The following is an 18,334-nucleotide window of genomic DNA, read 5'->3' as shown; positions in this document are numbered from 1 at the left end:
TAATTTTTGACAGCTGCTTTGCTTGCACGTGTTTTGGCTCGTCTTCGATTTTTGCCTATTCCAAAAAATGGATCAAAGAATCTGTATCAAATTTTGTGTGAAAAACAAAATTAAGTGCGCGGACGCATTCCGAATGTTGACTGTGGCATATGATGAAGCTACCTTGGACCGAAGCAACGTTTATCGGTGGTACAAAATGTTTTCAGAGGGCCGAGAAGATGTGAACGACGAAGAGCGTACCGGACGCCCGAGCACGTCAACAACAGACGAAAACATTGATGAAGTGAAGAAAATAGTATTGGCCAATCGTCGAATCACCATTAGAGAAGATACTGAGGACCTAAACATATCGATTGGCTCATGCCATTCGATTTTTACCAATGATTTGGGCATGAAACGGGTCGCCGCGAAATTGGCTTTTGCACCATGATAACGCCCCTGCTCATACATCGTGCGCAAATTTTTGGCCAAAAACAACACACTAATGATGCCGCAGCCACCGTATTCCCCAGATCTGGCCCCCTGTGACTTTTTCTTGTTCCCGAAACTGAAGAGGCCCATGAAAGGACGACGCTACGCTACGATTGAGGAGATAAAGACGGCATCGAAGGAGGAGCTGAACAAGATCACAAAAAATGATTTTTTGAAGTGCTTCGAGGATTGGAAAAAACGTTGGGACAAGTGTATAATATCTGATGGGGATTACTTTGAAGGGGACAAAATAGATATTCATGAATAAATAAATAATTTTTGAAAAAACACAAAATTCGCGATAGTTTTTGAATAGACTTCGTATACTGATAAAGTATTTAAAAAATGACAAAAACAAAATATACTCCTTTTTATAATGTAAAATTATAATGTAAAAATGATTTTAGGTACCAGGAAATTATTTAGAAATACAAACCGTCCTGCACAAATATAATTATCTCCCATACAGCACAGAAAGATTGCAGAATGATTTCACTAAAACATTGCTATATTGCATGGTGATTGCGAAACGTTGCTAAATCATTGCTGCAAGATTCCAACAATGTTAAGATGTCCGCTTTTTGTAATATTGCAACGAAATGTTCCAACAATATTGCAATGTAATTGGATAAATTTTTTACGAAAACTCTAAAATGAAAACTTTTCTGTACATATATCTCACTAACTTCAATTTTTCTACAAATTGCTTTTCTAGTGATATGTGTTCTTCAAAAACAATTTTTTATGCAACAATTTAAACTATAAAATATTTCAATAAATGTAGTATCAATTCTGAAGGATAAATTTATTCCCAAGGATAAAGCATGTATGTGTGTATCAGAGCAAATATTATCAACCACAAATATTATCCACACATTAACATAATAATATAGTTGCTTGATAAGTTAATCACGAATTAAGTTAATTGCAATGATTCTTTTCAACTCGAAACCACTCCGAGTCAATTAAAATCGATTAAAAAATGGCGATATGAAATTTATCAATAATGGCGCTCGTTTATTCCTGTGTGTACATTAGGCATAAATACATCATCGATCACATAATTAATATTTTGATAAATCATTTTCAGCAGCTTAATTGCTTATCGTCTTATAATGATGTGTTGATTGTATTCATACTTGATATTATACAATCTTTTGACTTCATATTCAAAATAAATATAAAATTTAGCTAACGGCCGTCAAATAATAGATTAATAAATTTTTTTATTTGAAATATAAAACTGGATTATATTAATTATTATATCATAAAAACGACTGTTAAACTAAAAGACTACTACATAAATATTATGTTAAAAAATAATATTTTTATATTATTATAGTATTATAATATTAACTTAATATTATAATATTATAATATTAATTTAATATTAAAAGACAAAAACAGGGCCTTAATAGGCAAAATGATACCGAATCTTTACCTGATACTTACTCACAGATCATCCAATCTCTTTCTCCTTCTTAACTGCTTTCTCTTTCCTATCCATCTCTTCTCTCTCTACTTTCTCTCCCTTCTACTTTATTTTCTCCTTCTTATGTTCCCCTTCCTTTTTTTCCATTTCAACCTTCCTGTCTTTATATGTCGTACTTTATCTCTTAGCTTCCTAGAGAGATGATCAATTTCGATTCCCATCTCATTGCCTAATCGATAACACATCATTTTGACACACATAAGGTATTTATTATAAATTTATTTGTTCTGAACTCATTATACATATACAATGAATGTCGGCATTTTACTCTTTTTCTATCGTCATTATTATTTCTTATGTGCTTGTCTTATAATATCAAAGATAATTTTTGCCTCTTTCTTTTAATTTTAACTTATTACTTGCGATTTGTTTTGTATCTTTCTTTTTATTGTTTGTGACCCGATTTGTACTTTTCTTATTATTTTTATTTACTTCCGTCGTTAATTTATTATTATAATTTATATTTGCTAACAGAAACATGTTCGTCCTTATAAACACACACGGTTCGGAGGAGCACATTTGTGTCAACTATAATCGTTTGTTTGATTTCCTCTCAATTTGGAGCGAGTTTTATAGTTAATATTGGGTCCGAATGAGAATTTTATTTAATTTCTTATGTTTTATCTACGTTACATTTCTATTATTAATTTATTTGTCATATTGAAAATGATCCAACAACGATCGAAACGTTTATTTTGTTCACCTTCTGATTGTCAAATTATAATTTACGTTTTTAATTTCATGTTTTATTTTATTTTTTAACCATTTATACAGTTTGTCATTTTATGTTGATCGTTTTTAGGCTCGTAGCCCTTTTTTCTTTTTATTTATTATAGTAATAATTAAAGAATTACAGTTTCGTAATGTTTCTGGAATATTACATGCATATTACTGACATATTGCAGGCATCATTAATTTACATTTCTGTAATATCTCTGCAATATTACATTGCAATCTACAATATTGCAACATTGCAACAATATTGCTTCAATTTTCTGGGCTACCGCAAAAGTGCCGCAATTACCTATTCAAATTTATTCTCGATTATCTAGTCTTGATTATAATCAGAAGCAAACTTCATTAAGTGTTGAAAATTGGTCACGTTCAGCAAACACAACTGTATTCTTCTAGTCATCCAATAGCAGCGAGCGCTCATGGATCTGCTCCGCAACAGTTGAATGCGACCATTATGTACTTGTGAAAAGCGACCTGTCGGATTTCATTAAAAAGACATATTGAAGGTCTTCTTATTCCAACCCAAGTAATGGCAACTTTAATTCTTTGTCAAAAATGATTACTCTTCGAAAAAAGTGAATGTATCTAATGAAAAATTAAAATCCAGATGCTACAATCTTAACTAATCAAGTTCTATCAAATTAAAAAGTAACACACAAATGGTACTGTTTTTTATTATTTATACCAACTTACCTTTTTAAAAAAAGGTAAAAAAAGCGCTAAGCATGCGTGCTTTTCGTGAAGAATCATTTGGGCCGATTTCACCAATGCCAATTATTTAATTGACCGTGGAACTGATTAATTGTGTTTGTATTTGCTGTTTAGTAGAATTAACATTTATGGTTGACAGTTAATCATTGATTCGGCTTAATCGAATTGATGAAAACAACTCTTTGTACATAATACTAAGTATCCAACCTAATTAATAGTAATTTTAATTTTTCTTCAAAGATATTCTTATTGAAGGTTTTCTTAATCCAATCTAAGTAATGGCAACTTTAATTCTCTGTCAAAAATGATTACTCTTCGAAAAAAAATTAATGTAAAATTAATGAAAAATTAAAATCCAGGTGCTACAATTTTAGCTAATCAAGTTAAATTCTATCAAATTGAGAAATAAAATACAAATGGTATTGTCTCTTATTATTTACTTAACTCTAATGATATGTATCATTCGTTTAAAAGATTTGATATCAATAAAATTGGTGCTAAATTAAATTCCATGTAATTTGGATACCAAATTATTATATATAAATAATATAACTATATATAAATTACTATATAAATTATATAAATTATGTAATTATATAAATTAACTTTAATGATATGTACTATTCCTTTAAAAGATTTAATATTAAGAACTAGCGCAAAGTTAAATCCCATTTCTTTATGCCATGTCAAATTAAATAAATAATGAATATTAATCTAATGATATGTATCATCTGTATAAAAAAATTGATATCAACAATTGTGACGCCAAGTTAAATTCTACTATTAAAATCAAAAGTAGAACCTAAATGATATTATCTTTATTATTATTTAATCCAAATGTACTATCTTTAATTTTTATGAAATTGAAACGATCTGACTTTGTGCGCGGACTAGTTCGTCGGAGTCAGATGGCGGTTGGGCGCAATAAAGAGGTTCAGGCGAGGAGAGAATATGTATAAATCGGCTCAGTTGGTTACTAAAGAGTAATATGTTTATTAACCGTAATGGTGTGTACAGTGTCTTACAGGTCTTATAGGTGTAGATATGTGCGCGAGTATTTAGTCTCGCGGGCTCGCTGAACGTAGGCGAAGCGGAGGGCGTTCCGATTCGCGTATTCGCGGTCGCGGGTATAAGCCAGCAATTGTTTGTCGCGAACGCGGACGAGGCGCGCAGGGCGTGTGTTCGCGAGGCGTGGAATGCGAGTAGGCTGTCGGTGGCCGAGAACACTCAGCAGAAGCTGAGACTGAATATTCAACTCCTGGTCTAGTGCCTAGGTCGGTGGGGATGCAGCGGTAGTTGCAGCCGAGAACGCTCGGAGACAGAGTACGCTCTACCCTGAATCGCGTTGCGGATCGGTCTAGGCTGCGAAGCTGGTGGTAAAGAGCAGAGCTGGTGATTGGGAAAAGCGGCGAAGAAAAAGAAGATCTCTCATGCTAAAAGCACGGCATTATACTGGATTGTTGCTCTCACTCATATTGTTACAGCATCGCTTGGCGATTTCCGCCGATTTACGATACGAGTGGAAGATGTACGATTCGATTGTCTGCGGTCGCTCTTACTGAACGGCTGTAATTTGTAAATTATGCTTTAAGATTTAAATGTTGTCGAGCGCACCGCGCTCTTATCGCTCGCAAGTGATCAGAGGTCACTGCGGCGGCATCCGGCAGGATGTTGGTGCCGGGTACAATGCGGTTTCTTTGGAGGGTGCATTGTTACAAAATGAAACCTAAGTGTATCTTAGAAGGATCTTTCTATTCCAATCCAAATGATTTAAATTCCTCTTAAATGAAATTATTATATGATAATTCATTCAAAGACATTTTCAACTAAAATAGTGGTTTTATTTAATTCTCTTTCAAAATATTATACAAAACATTATCAAAATTGCGTTACCTTGCTCAATTTAAATGTTATCACAAAAAATTAAAGAGTTAACCGTATAAAACGAAAAAATTTAATTTAAATAGAAAAACTTTTTATGTAAAAACACTTGGTGCTGCTAGATCTCGATGTAATAACATAGTAGTAAACTAAATATAATATTTAGAAAAATAAGAAAAATAAAAATGTAATATTTAGAAAAATAACAAAAACCAGAAGCATATTGATAAGAAAAATTAGAATCATATTAAAAAATATGAATATTTAGAAAAATAAGAAAAATAAAAAGCATTCCCAGAGTTAAAGTATCCAGCATGTATTGTATATATGCGATTAAGTTATAGAGTCATGTAAATTATGATGATCATTGTGAATGCTATTAACTTTAAGTCTAAAATAAATAAATTTAGATTTGTAAGACATACTCGTACTTTATGAAAGAGAAATAAATAGTAAACTTTATTTTTATTCAGTATAAAGTTCAGACGAAATTTATTACTTTTATTGTTACTTTAAATTACTTACTTGATTTAGCAACGCCAAGTGTTTTTAAATGAAAAATTTTTCTATTTAAAATATATAATAAAAACGAACGTGGTTTATAAATCAAAACTTATGAAAAGAAGAGTATAAAAATCACCGCACAAGATGTTTGTGATATTTAATTATCATTACATTAATAAAACATTAGACGTTTCGGCCACAATCTGGCCATCTTCAGTAAATTCACAATATTCTTAAAACGCAGAATTACATATATCTGACATTAAATTCAATCGTCGTGTAATATAACTATGTATAAACGTGTTCTTTCATCATGTGAAGGTGCATCGTACATCAATGTAGCAGCGCCAATTGTCATTGCGAATTATGTAGAACAAGAATTTCCAGATTCTAATTTAAAAAATTAACTTATCATTAATATCTTCTAGTCAAAATGTATGAGAATAGAATCGTTACCTGTTTTACAGCAAAAAATGATGAATCTCAAGTACATCCTTTACACAGAAAAGAAAATGGAAATTTGTCGTGACATTGCGTGTTATTATTTGTCATATCATATATGTTACCACTCTTTATATCTATGTGTCAAAAGTTTAGATTATTCTAGAATTATTTATTAGGTGTGAGAGAGATCTTTCTTTAGAAAAGGCAGATAAACATTGGACATTGAAGATTTGCCCGATGTTTATTTGAATAAGATAACGCAATTTTGTGATAATATTTTGTATAATATTTTGAAAAAGAATTAAATAACCACTACTTTAATTGGAAGAGAAAAGTGAATGAATTGTGATATAATAATTTCATTTAAATTAAATTTAAACCATTTGGATTGGAATAGGAAGATCCTTCAATAAAATGTACGTATATTTAGGTTTCACTTCATAAAAATTAAAAATAATATCTGGATAAATAGTATCTGGAAAAATAATTAAATTAATAGTAGGTATCACTTGGATTTTGATTTTCATAGCAGAATTGAACTTGGGGCCACAATTGTAGATTCTTTTATACAAATGAAACGTATCATTAGATTCATATTCATTATTTATTTAATTTGACATAGTATAAAAAAAAGGGATTTAACTTTGCGCTAGTTCTTGATATTAAATTTTTTAAAGGAATGGTACATATCATTAAAGTTAATATTATTTATATAATTTGGTATCCAAATTACATGGAATTTAATTTGACGCCAATTTTGTTGATATCAAATCTTTTATACGATTGATACACATCATTAGCGTTAAGTAAATAACAAAAGACAATACGATTTGTGTTTTTTACTTTTTAATTTGATAGAATTTAACTTGATTAATTAAGATTTTAGCATCTTAATTAATTTTTCATTTAATACATTAATTTTTTTCGAAGAATAATAATTTTTGACAAAGAATTAAAGTTGCCATTATTTAGATTGGATTAAGAAGACCTTCAATAAGAATATCTTTGAAGAAAAATTAAAACTATTATTAATTGGGTTGGATACTAGTATATAAAGAGCCGCTTTCATCAACTCGATTAAATCAAATCGGTGATTAACTATCAATATCAATCAATGATTAACTGTCATAAGTGGTCAATTCTACTAAACAGCAAACACAAACACAATTAGTCAGTTTCACGGCCAAAGTAATTGGCGTTGATGGAAAGCCCAAATGATTCTTCACGAAAAGCATGCATGCTTAGTAATAAAAAAAGAATTAACCGAAAAGTAAATATACCGAAAAGAATTTTGTTTTCGCCTCTAGTGTGAAATTAAATGCGTCAGCAACAAAACATTTAATTATATTATATACTAACATAATCGATTGTCGTCGATAACGACGACGCCAAATCGCCGATCACGATGACCAATCAACATTGTACCTTAACATAAGCTGTCATAAAAATAAAAAAAAATCTACAATTCAAAAATGTAATGAAATCTTTAAAAATTTAAATGATTATCTAACAATATAGGGTGTTTCTTAAATAGTGGGTACTAATCATATAGTGACTATTCTTGATTAAAAATTGAGTCGAAAAGTATTCTATCATTTTACAATTTTTGCAATGATTGATGAACTATTATTAATTTCTAAAGATTACCGAGTAAACGATTGCCGAATCATATAATGCTACTCCTGATAAAAAATTGAATTAAAAAGTCATCTACCATTTTGCAATTTTCGTGATAGTTAATGGTTGGGCAGCCGGATACGCGCTTATTCAGCAATATTTAGACATTAATATTTCGTTAATTATTGCGAAAGTTGTAAAAAGAAGACTTTTTGACTCAATTAGGAATATTGCTATATGATTAGTGTCCGCTATTTAAGAAACATCTTATATATTACCACGAAAAGTAATTGATGTATTATTCAAGGTTCTAATTCAAAGTGAACATACATAATACATAATAAAGCGTATTCTCAAAAATGTAAATCTTTAAAAATTTAAATGATTATCTGATAATATATTACCAAATAACTGATATATTATTAAAGGTGCCAGTTCAAAGTGAACATACATCAAGTGAATAGTAAAATAGGGTCGGTTCTAACTCATGGAGCTAGAGGGGAGCGCGGGGCACGGGGGATGCTCGTAGGCGAGGGGAAGCGGAGGGCGGGGGATACTCGTAGGCGCGGGGAAGGTCCCCGATCACTGGCATCACTGTTTACAATGATAACTAGGACTCTATGTTTATTGACTCCGGTCGATGAATTACATGATACGCGTGATGACGTTTCGCTATGCGTTCCGTATTTGTTTTGTCACCCGCCGCTCGCCGCCGCCCTCGCCAAAAATGCATCAGTAACAAAGGCTCGCATGTTAGAAAAAGATAGAGCGCGACGATAGAGTACGACATCCTTTTTTTCCTTTATCTTTTTTTATAACTTAGTTTTCACAATACGTTGTGTTTTTTTTTCTTTTTTTTTTACTAGCGCGCAGGGCATGGGTAGTAAAATAAAGTCCATATATAGTGATGCGACAGAATTTTTTTTATTCACGTCTTATTACTGATTTTTCTCATTTTATTATATTTTTTTTGCGATCGACAGCGTTCGAATGCGATCGGTGGCTCGGACATCGCTAACAGCGCTTTCTGGAAAAAGAGAATAAAAACTTTTTTTATCACTCGCTTTTTTCAGCAGAGAATAATGCATTAGCACGAATAATGCACTAGTCACCCTAAACGCGACCTTATGGCTTATATTTTGATGACATTGATGATGTTGATGATGAGAAATACGTTGGTGATTTTGATGCTTTTTCGCCAAGACATTCCCAATATCTCACTTTTTTCTTTGATGATGATGGGCTTGATGGACTTAGCGAACTTAGCGACAAGGGACAGTAGCCCTTACGCTCGATTGATTTTCGACATATATATTCTTTTACTCAATCCATGTTTTATCGTAACTAACATTTATGATTGAATGAAAGAAGCTTTGTACACTGTTATACATTGTCAGATCGGTGACATGTCGCGACGTGTTAAAAAAAGCCGATGTTTTTCGACTGCTAAACATAACTCTTCTGCAGTAAATGTGGAAGGCAGGATGTGCAGATATTCGTACAAAGGCGAGTACTCCAAGTCGAACGCACTCTTTTTTGTCATCGATTTCTCTTTTATTACTTGAACATGCGTTCTCTCGTCTAAAAAGTATTTACTTAAATTTTACGATCGACAATCTAAAAAATTAAAAGCACCGCTTTGTGATCCCTCATTTATTTTATCAACTTCCTATTGTTGACGAGAAAACGCCCTTCAACTTGCTTTTACACGTTTGGAAATATGAGTCTTTATCTACATAAGATCCTTGATGAGTCTTTATCTACACAGGATCCATATTTAAATTTTGTATTTACTGAACCGATCGTGTATAAATAGAATTTTCTCTACATGGTTTGTACCTTTGTCGTAAATTTTATTGCCGTGGATCTGGCGATTCTAAGGATCTGTTTTTGCTTATGTTTCCAGTATCGTTGGGAAGATTTTTTAATGATACGTTTTTTGAATATTGTCACGCTCGCTAATCGGTGACCGTTAACACTCGAGTTTTATGTTCGCGCTTTGTACTAACGACTATTTTTTTCCGAAATTTTCACGAAACGGAGAAATCTTGGAGTCTACTGGACGTAACGCAATATATAATAGGTCATAAGTGCTTGACACCTCAATTAGTGCCTTGGGAGACTGTCGAATCAATCGCAATAAGAGCAGCGTGGAAAGTATGTTAACCACCGTGCGAACGTCGAGAATACAGCCGACATAGTCGAAAATATTGGAAATCAGGTGTTTATAATAGAAATTGAAGAAGACTTGGAAGTAGACTTTGAGGAGATAATGCACGAATGATGATGGAGGACCGTAGAGACAATAAAGACTATAATTTAGATAATATGTTGTATATTCTCAGTAATCCGCAAAAGAGAGACATAGGTGTGCGAATATCGTCGGTACAATTCCTACGCGATTGAGAATTAGATATACATGATGAGAAACATGGAATAGTTATCCGAGAGCCCGGTTCTGAGTGGTCTTTATTCGCGCGACAGAAAGTATACCCACAGTTACGAAACGAATGTTACGATGAGTATGAAAAGAGACATTGGTGAAATAGAAATGTCAATATAATAAAGGATGATTATTATTGGAAGAAAATCACAGATAAAAATCAGCGTTGATGCATATGCGTTAAGATTCTCGCGGGTGGTGAAAAGTGCGTCGAACTGCTGATTATTAACAATATATGGATAAAGTTTCGTGATCGCGATTTTACACTAAAATTATTTTTTGATAGATACGACGATCAATGCTTTGAGTGTGAACAGTGCACTTTCGCAAACAAACATAATGGAAAGATTAGAACGTTATGCCATTCTATTTCGCGGGGCTGCAACGTATGTGAATGAGTCACGTGCAAGTGCTCCATGAGTGTGATCTAAAGACTATAGAAAAAAAAGACATGGAAACTCATGATCGAGTGCAACGCGAATTGCTGAAGCAGTGCGGCTAGGTCGTTACTCTGGTAGAGTGTTTCGCGTGACTGCAACGATGTGACGAGTGCATCGAGCAGTTCGAAGAATTTTGTCGTGCCAAGCGTTCGCGCCTCGCTGTTGGACATAAACAATCTGTGGCAAGGATCGTGCAACTCGCAGGTGCAAAGACATAATTGGTTCGACGTTTCGTACACATTGTTGACGAGTACGTGAGTGGCGAGGACGCGAGTAGCGACGAAAGATCTCTCGTCTGGAGGCAGATTGACGCCTTTAAAAGCCGTATATTGACGAGCGCTATAATAAATTCTAATCACATGGAGTCGCGACGGTTTTTGGAAGACGCGAGAGAAATAGTGCTGGAGCGTGTGCGAGAAAGACACGGTAATGTGAAAATGAACACCGCAATAAATGAACGCGTTCAACGACGAATTTGCGAACGATAAACGTGCTAATAAGAGCATAATTACAAAGAACATTGAGATATATCGATGCACCGATTTGCGTGAGTGGTACGAGCTTTCGTTGAAGAATTCCAGGAACGCGACAGCGGGCGGGCGCTATTGCGAATCCTCAACGTAACTGTTAATGTGAATAAATTAAATCCCATGCGCGTGATGCCACATCGAAATGCCGCGGGAAATAACGACGAAGCGAGCGGTGATCAGTGTGCGTACGACGGACAATGCATGCTTCGCATGGTCAGTGGTTGCCGTTCTGTACCCGGCTGAAAAGTAGGAGCGAGAGTCATCGTATCCGCATTACATGATAGTGTTAAACCTTGCGGGTATTGAGTTTTCAATGACATTAAAAAATATTAAAAAGTTCGAACAATTGAATGATGTGTCGATCAATGTATACGGCATCGAGAATAAACAGGTCCTTCCTCTACCGACAAGAAGGAGAAACACGTTAACATGCTGTATCTACAAGATCCACGCAACGACAGTCTCAGCCACTTTGCGTGGATAAAAAATCTGTCTCGTCTCGTGAGTTCGCAACTTTCGAAAAAGGAGCACAAGAAATTTTTTTGCGATCGATAAGTACACATAAAAAAATTATAATTTTCCTTCTTACTAATAAATAATAATAACAATTTTTGTTTTTTTCCAGATGGTTGCACTACTTCAGTACGAGCGAAAAGTTGCAGTCGCACACAATGGACTGCGGGAAAATAAACAACTGCGCCATCTGATTGCCGAAGACAAATGGCTCGAATTTGGAAATTATAGTAACAAGGAATGCGTCCCATTCATCGTCTACGTTGACTTGGAATGCGTTTCTACGGAAAACAAAACCCGAGAAGAAAGATGCGTCGTCGTACACGTATTAACAGCACGAAGTATGTAGTGTGGGCTACTACGTGCGTTGCTCGTACGATGACGTTATCATCGTATCAGTTCCATCGCGATGAAGACTGTATAGCATGTTTCGCACGACAATTCCAAAACTTGACGCATCGTGTTAAAAATATCATATCCGTGTTCATGGAAACGCTATTGAAAGAACAGTGGAAGGCGTGACGCGTTGTCACATCTGCGAGAAACCGTTCGCTCCGGACACGCGGGTACGCGATCATTGCCATCTCACTGATAGATACTGTGGTCCAGCGCATTCAAAAAAACTGTGATTTAAATTATAAAAATTCATTATACATTCCGGTCATTTTTCATAATTTATCGGGCTATGACGCGCACTTAATAATTAAGGAAATTGCTACCGCATACGAAGGACAAGTAAATGTGCTAGCGATAACCAAAGAAAAGTATATTTCCTTCATAAAACATGGTAGCACTAAAGACAAAAATGAAAAAAACTTTCAGAAAAATTGTATAAAAATACACGTTTTATAGATTTATTTATATTTCTCAGTATTAGTTTAGAAAAATTGGCGTATTTCGATAAAGATAACTTAAAAATTATACGTTTCCAAATTTTCAACGGACGAAGAATTTGAATTACTGACTCGTAAAGATGTCTTTCCGTACGAATTGACTGCGTCGAAAAATTGCAGGACACGCTTTCCATCGCATGAATCATTTTATAATTTGTTGACGGGCAATACTATATCCGACAGCGATTACACTCACGCCGCGAACGTATGGCAGCGATTCTCCATCCGAACGCTCGGCGAATACATTGATCTGTACTTGAAAACCGATGTCTTGTTATTAGCCGACATTTTCGAAAATTTCCGTGAAAGTGTCGCAAGTTACGGCCTCATCGAGGCTGATTTGTAAATAAATAAATTAATGAACAACGCGGTTTTCGGCAAAACCATGGAGAATGTGCGCTACCATGTCGATGTAAAATTATTAACAAAACGTTCGGTACGAAGCGTACGGAGGCAAAGATCGCAAAACCGAATTTCCACAGCCGTAGTGTCTTTGGGGAAAATTTGATCGCCATCGAACTGCACAAACTCGAGGTGAAGTTCAACAAGACGATTTACGTGAGTATGTGTATACTCGAAAGTCTGCTTGTATGTTATCACTGTTTCACGACAAATGTAAAATTATGTACACCGACACAGTCTCACATAGAGTGCGAGGATGTTTACGGGATTATAAAAACACGATATCGCTAGATTCGACACGAGCAATTATCTAATGGACAACGCGTACGGCATGCCTCTCGCGAACAAAAAAGTACCCAGTCTGATGGAGGATGAAAACAACGATGCGATAATGACCGAGTACGTTGGATTCAAAGCGAAGATGTACGCGGTGAAAGTGGACAGCAAAGAGGACACTAAAAAAGCGAAAGGCGTAAAGCATAACGTTGTAGCGCGAACGATAACATTTGATGATTACACGCAGTGTTTGAACGAAGAGATCGAAATGACTCGTCGTCAGTCGTTTATATGATTTAAATTACAAATGTATACGATATCCAAATCGAAAATCGCTCTAAGTCCATACGATGACAAATGATACAATACGTCATACCAACACGACGGAGATGTTACCATGAGGACATTGGCAGATACCCTTGTAATATATGTTTTATATGCTGCTATTATGTATTAATATTATGGTAATTTACACTTTGTGTATGTTTTTTACATTTTTATATTTTTATACCGTGTATGTGTGTTATTATTATTACTATTTTCTTATGTATTATCTTAATTTGTACTTCATGTATGTTTTTTCTACATTTTTTAATATTTTCATACAGTGTAGGGGAGACCGGGGACAGTTGAATATAGAAGTAGAATAAGCGACGCTACATTAAAAATAAAACATGCGAGACATGCGTAAACATGTCTGAGCATACAGCGCTAAATTTGCTGTAACATCTTGTTGCGAACACATCTATGATAGAAGTTATGCCATAATTTAAAAAAATCATACATCTATGTAAATATTTTTATTCTTAAGGTTTTTGGTTTACCAAAATCATATATAATGATTGTCATATATAATGATTGTCTGAGATATTTGATTTCTACTTAAATAGTAAGTGTAGTTCTTACTTAATAAAATCTAACAGATTTTTTTTGTTTCTGTTATGTGTCTCTGTTATCATATAATGTTTTAAAAAAATGAACGAATGGGGATAGTAGAATGGATAGTAGACTAACCACAGCATGGAACTGACTGATTTAGTGATGATTCTTATAATATTTACTCAAAATTTTATTCCTTTAAAGAGATTTTCCTCAGTGATAAAGTTATAAGTTTAGTTCCCTCATGTCCAATCTCAAAAACTAGGCTTATTCGATGTGTTTTTGCAAAAAATGAACAAATTTTGCAAAAAGAAGTATTGTTTACCCTGTGAAGCAAATTAATATATAGCCAAAGATGTAACTTAAAATACATTAATCTTTATTTTATAATCTTAGTCGAATTACCCTGGTCTCGGGGTTAGTTGAATCAGATGGAATGCATTAGAAAAATGCATTTTTTTCATATTAATTATCAGTTTCCCCTTATTATTAAAATATTATTAAGTAGTCAAATGTATGTAGTAACTAGTATAGATTTCATTTTTTCGATAAGTCTCTTAATTTTGTCTATAAAAATTCGAAATTGAAAAATAAATCTATTAGCCCCGGTCTTCTCTACATACATGTCACTGTTATGTATTATTATCAATATAATTTCGTCATGTATATTTTTTACGTTTATGTAAGTATTACTATTATGTTTTATGTATAAATATCATATATTACTACTATTTTTCATTTCATGTATCAATCATTTTTTTATATACATATTTCATATCTGTATACTCCAAAACGAAGATGGAAGGGATAATAAAGATGTTTTACACGTTTATATACTTATATTGATATATTTGTTATATTAGGTATACAAATAAGTTTTAAAGCGTTTTTTGTGTAACGTATAATTCAAACTTAGAATTCAAATATTTTCGCGCTCTTTTGATATGTGATGGCACTTAATGTGTACTATCAAAAAAAATAATTGACTTCACACAATTGCAAACATAACCATAAAATTAAATAGTTTGAAAATGGTGAGCGACAAGCAATTTATTCAACACTGCATTCGATACGAATTTCATCAAGAAAAAAGCGCTGCTAAAGCATGAATTAATTTGTTCTGTTCTTGAAGACAATGTTGTATTCAAAAATACGTTTTGGTTTAGGCATTTAAAGAAGATGATTTTGATGTTAGCGATAGAGAACGTAGCGCCTTAGAAGGTTACAGACAATGAAGTGTAAGCATTACTCGATCAAAACTCATGTCAAACACAAAAAGAACTTGGAGTAACTCAATAAGATATTTCAATTCGTTTGCGGCAGATAAGAAGGAAGGAAAGTGGATGCCGCATGCATTAAGTAAAAAAAACAAAAATGATCGTCTTGAGAACTGTTTGAATCTGTACAGCATCTGTACAATAAGTACAGCATAGAAAATCTTTTTTGTGAAAATCGTGACTGGTGATGAAAAGTGGATTTTTTACGATAATCCTAAAAAGAGAAAACATTATGTGTATCCAGAATAGCCCTACACTGCATCAATGCCAAAACGCAACATCCACAGCAAAGTTATGCTACGCATCTGGTGGGACATGAAGGGTGTGATATATTATGAGTTGCTATACAAAATATATGAATCAAAATTTTATTAAAACATTGTTTTTGTGTATCCACGAATTGTGCGATTCATCGAATCATCCCAGCTACTTGACGTACACCTTGTCCCCCTTCCTGCGCAGTACTTTCTCCACGAGATACACATCTGGATGAGTATCAATGCAACTCGCAGAACGCTTCAGCGACAGATTTTCCGCGATAGTTCTCGAATAGATAGGTTACGGAATTCGTACGCTGCACCTTAACGATCGTAAACATCTCGGTGATCCAATATGGTGTGTAATCCTTCTTAAAAATCGTCTTGAACTTGTTCACGTGTACCGAATCGCCTACTTTGAATTTTGCCGGACCCGCGATCTTTATTGCGCTGTACACTGTGCCAATAGTCTTTCGCGGGAGTTAGGCGAGTGGCATGCCAATGGTGCGATGCTTGCGCGCGTTGTAATGACACGAGACGCGGCAGCGTCTCGTTGACCCACTTGTAATTGCCGTTGAGCGTAAACATCTTCCACATGTCGTTCTTGAGCGTGCAATTGAACCGCTCGACCACCGACGCTTTCAACGAATACGTGGAATACTGATTAATGTCGTGATTTTAAAGATTTTCTGCACATCGGCGTTGTAAAACTCTTTCCCCATATTCGTTTGGAAATTTTTCGGATATCTTCCATTCTCTCAAATTATCTCAGTGATAGCATCAGCCGTCTCGCTTCCGCTCTTGCTCTTCACGTCCCACGTGTACTTGCTCAGCACATCGAGTATGAAGTGATGGCCTCTGTTGAAACTCGAGTAAGGGCGCATGTCGATGATATCAGTTTGTCGCAGATCGTCGTATCCTCGAACTATGACGCGTCTTCGCGAAAAATTTCTTCTCGCCAGAGCATACAATTCCTCGATGTCTCTAGAAATTATTAGCTGTTGGAATTAATTCGTAGCGTTTTACAAGAGATGGCACAAGCAGTACACTATTTCGTTGTTACCTATAGTTCTGTATACATTGTAAACATCTATCATAGGACGTCATTTGCCGTACATAACCTTTCTTGAAATCATAAATAACAATACTGTATAATTCATTGAATATGTCAAAATTTGTGCCAGATAAAGTGTTTTTGCGGGGAGTTTTGCTTCATTACTTTAATATGAACAAAAGTGCAGCTGAAGCTCATCGTATTTTAGTGGATGTGTATAGTGAACATGCTCTGGCTGAGCAAACGTGTAGGAAATGGTTTGCACGTTTTAAAGCTGGTGATTTCGACTTGGATGACAAGGAGCGACCTGGTCAGCCGAAAAAATTTGAAGATAACGATTTGCAGGCACTGCTCAATGAAAACTCATGTCAAACACTTAAAGAATTATCTACGTCATTGGAAGTTGACTTCTCAACAATAGGAAAACGTCTTAAAAGTTTGGGCATGATCCAGAAGGAAGGACATTGGGTCCCATATGAATTGAAACCAAGGGATATTGAGAGACGTTTTCTCACGTGCGAACTGCTGCTTCAACGGCAGAAAAGAAAAGGTTTTTTGCATCGGATTGTTACCGGTGACGAAAAGTGGATCCATTATGACAATCCAAAGCGCAGAAAGTCATGGGTTAAGCCCGGCGAACCATCAACATCAGTGGCAAAGCCCAATATCCATGGCTCAAAGCTCCTGCTCTGTATTTGGTGGGATCAGAAGAGTGTCATGTATACTACGAACTGCTAAAACCGCATGAAACCGTTACTGGAGATCTCTATCGACGGCAACTGATGCGCTTGAGCCGTGCATTGAAGCAAAAACGGTCGGAATACTTCGAAAGACACGATAAAGTCATCTTGCTGCACGACAATGCTCGCCCACACGTTGCAAAACCGGTAAAAACATACCTGGAAACACTTAAATGGGAAGTGCTACCGCACCCGCCGTATTCTCCTGATATTGCACCTAGCGACTACCACTTGTTTCGATCATTAGCTCATAGCTTGTGCGAGCAGAAGTTCACATCTTACGAAGATTGTACAAAATGGTTCGATTCCTGGATTTCATCTAAAGATGAACAGTTCTTCCGACGCGGTATTCATTCACTGCCCGAAAGATGGTCAAAAGTAGTAGAAAGTGATGGGAAGTACTTTCATTAATGTATTTTTTAATGCTCATGTGAAATAAATAACATTCTTTCATTAAAAAAACGCTACGAATTAATTCCAACACCTAATAACTTTTCTCTTTTCGTCAAAGCTCTTTTTCATAATTGAACGCGTAATACACAGGATACAAGAAAATAATATATTTTTTCTCGCTGGCGTCACTCGACTGATCCGTTTCATCAATACGCGATTTAATTTATAATAAGACCTGCTTCGCGAAGTTCTTCGAAGACAGCATCTCGTTGTCGTGAACGTTGTTGCCCGCTCGGTGCGAAGCGTTGTAGACGTCGAGCAATCGTAGACGATCCACCAACTCGTTGGGATCATCCCGTGCACGTAATCGCGTTGTCATTCA

At 34.8% G+C, this 18,334-nt stretch overlaps 1 protein-coding gene and 1 pseudogene across 3 annotated transcripts in view; both read left to right on the top strand.

The window, feature by feature from the left end:
* Slip1 (SLo interacting protein 1) overlaps positions 1 to 18,334 on the top strand; it is a 285,185-nt gene that overhangs the window by 101,035 nt on the left and 165,816 nt on the right. The gene's annotated exons all lie outside the window — the stretch shown is intronic.
* On the top strand, positions 488 to 18,021 carry LOC147907873 (uncharacterized; annotated as a pseudogene).

Source organism: Acromyrmex echinatior, chromosome 12 (assembly GCF_024713525.1).
Source record: "Acromyrmex echinatior isolate Ae372 chromosome 12, ASM2471352v2, whole genome shotgun sequence".
NCBI lineage: Eukaryota > Metazoa > Arthropoda > Insecta > Hymenoptera > Formicidae > Acromyrmex > Acromyrmex echinatior.
This window is presented reverse-complemented; position numbering and strand designations above follow the sequence as displayed.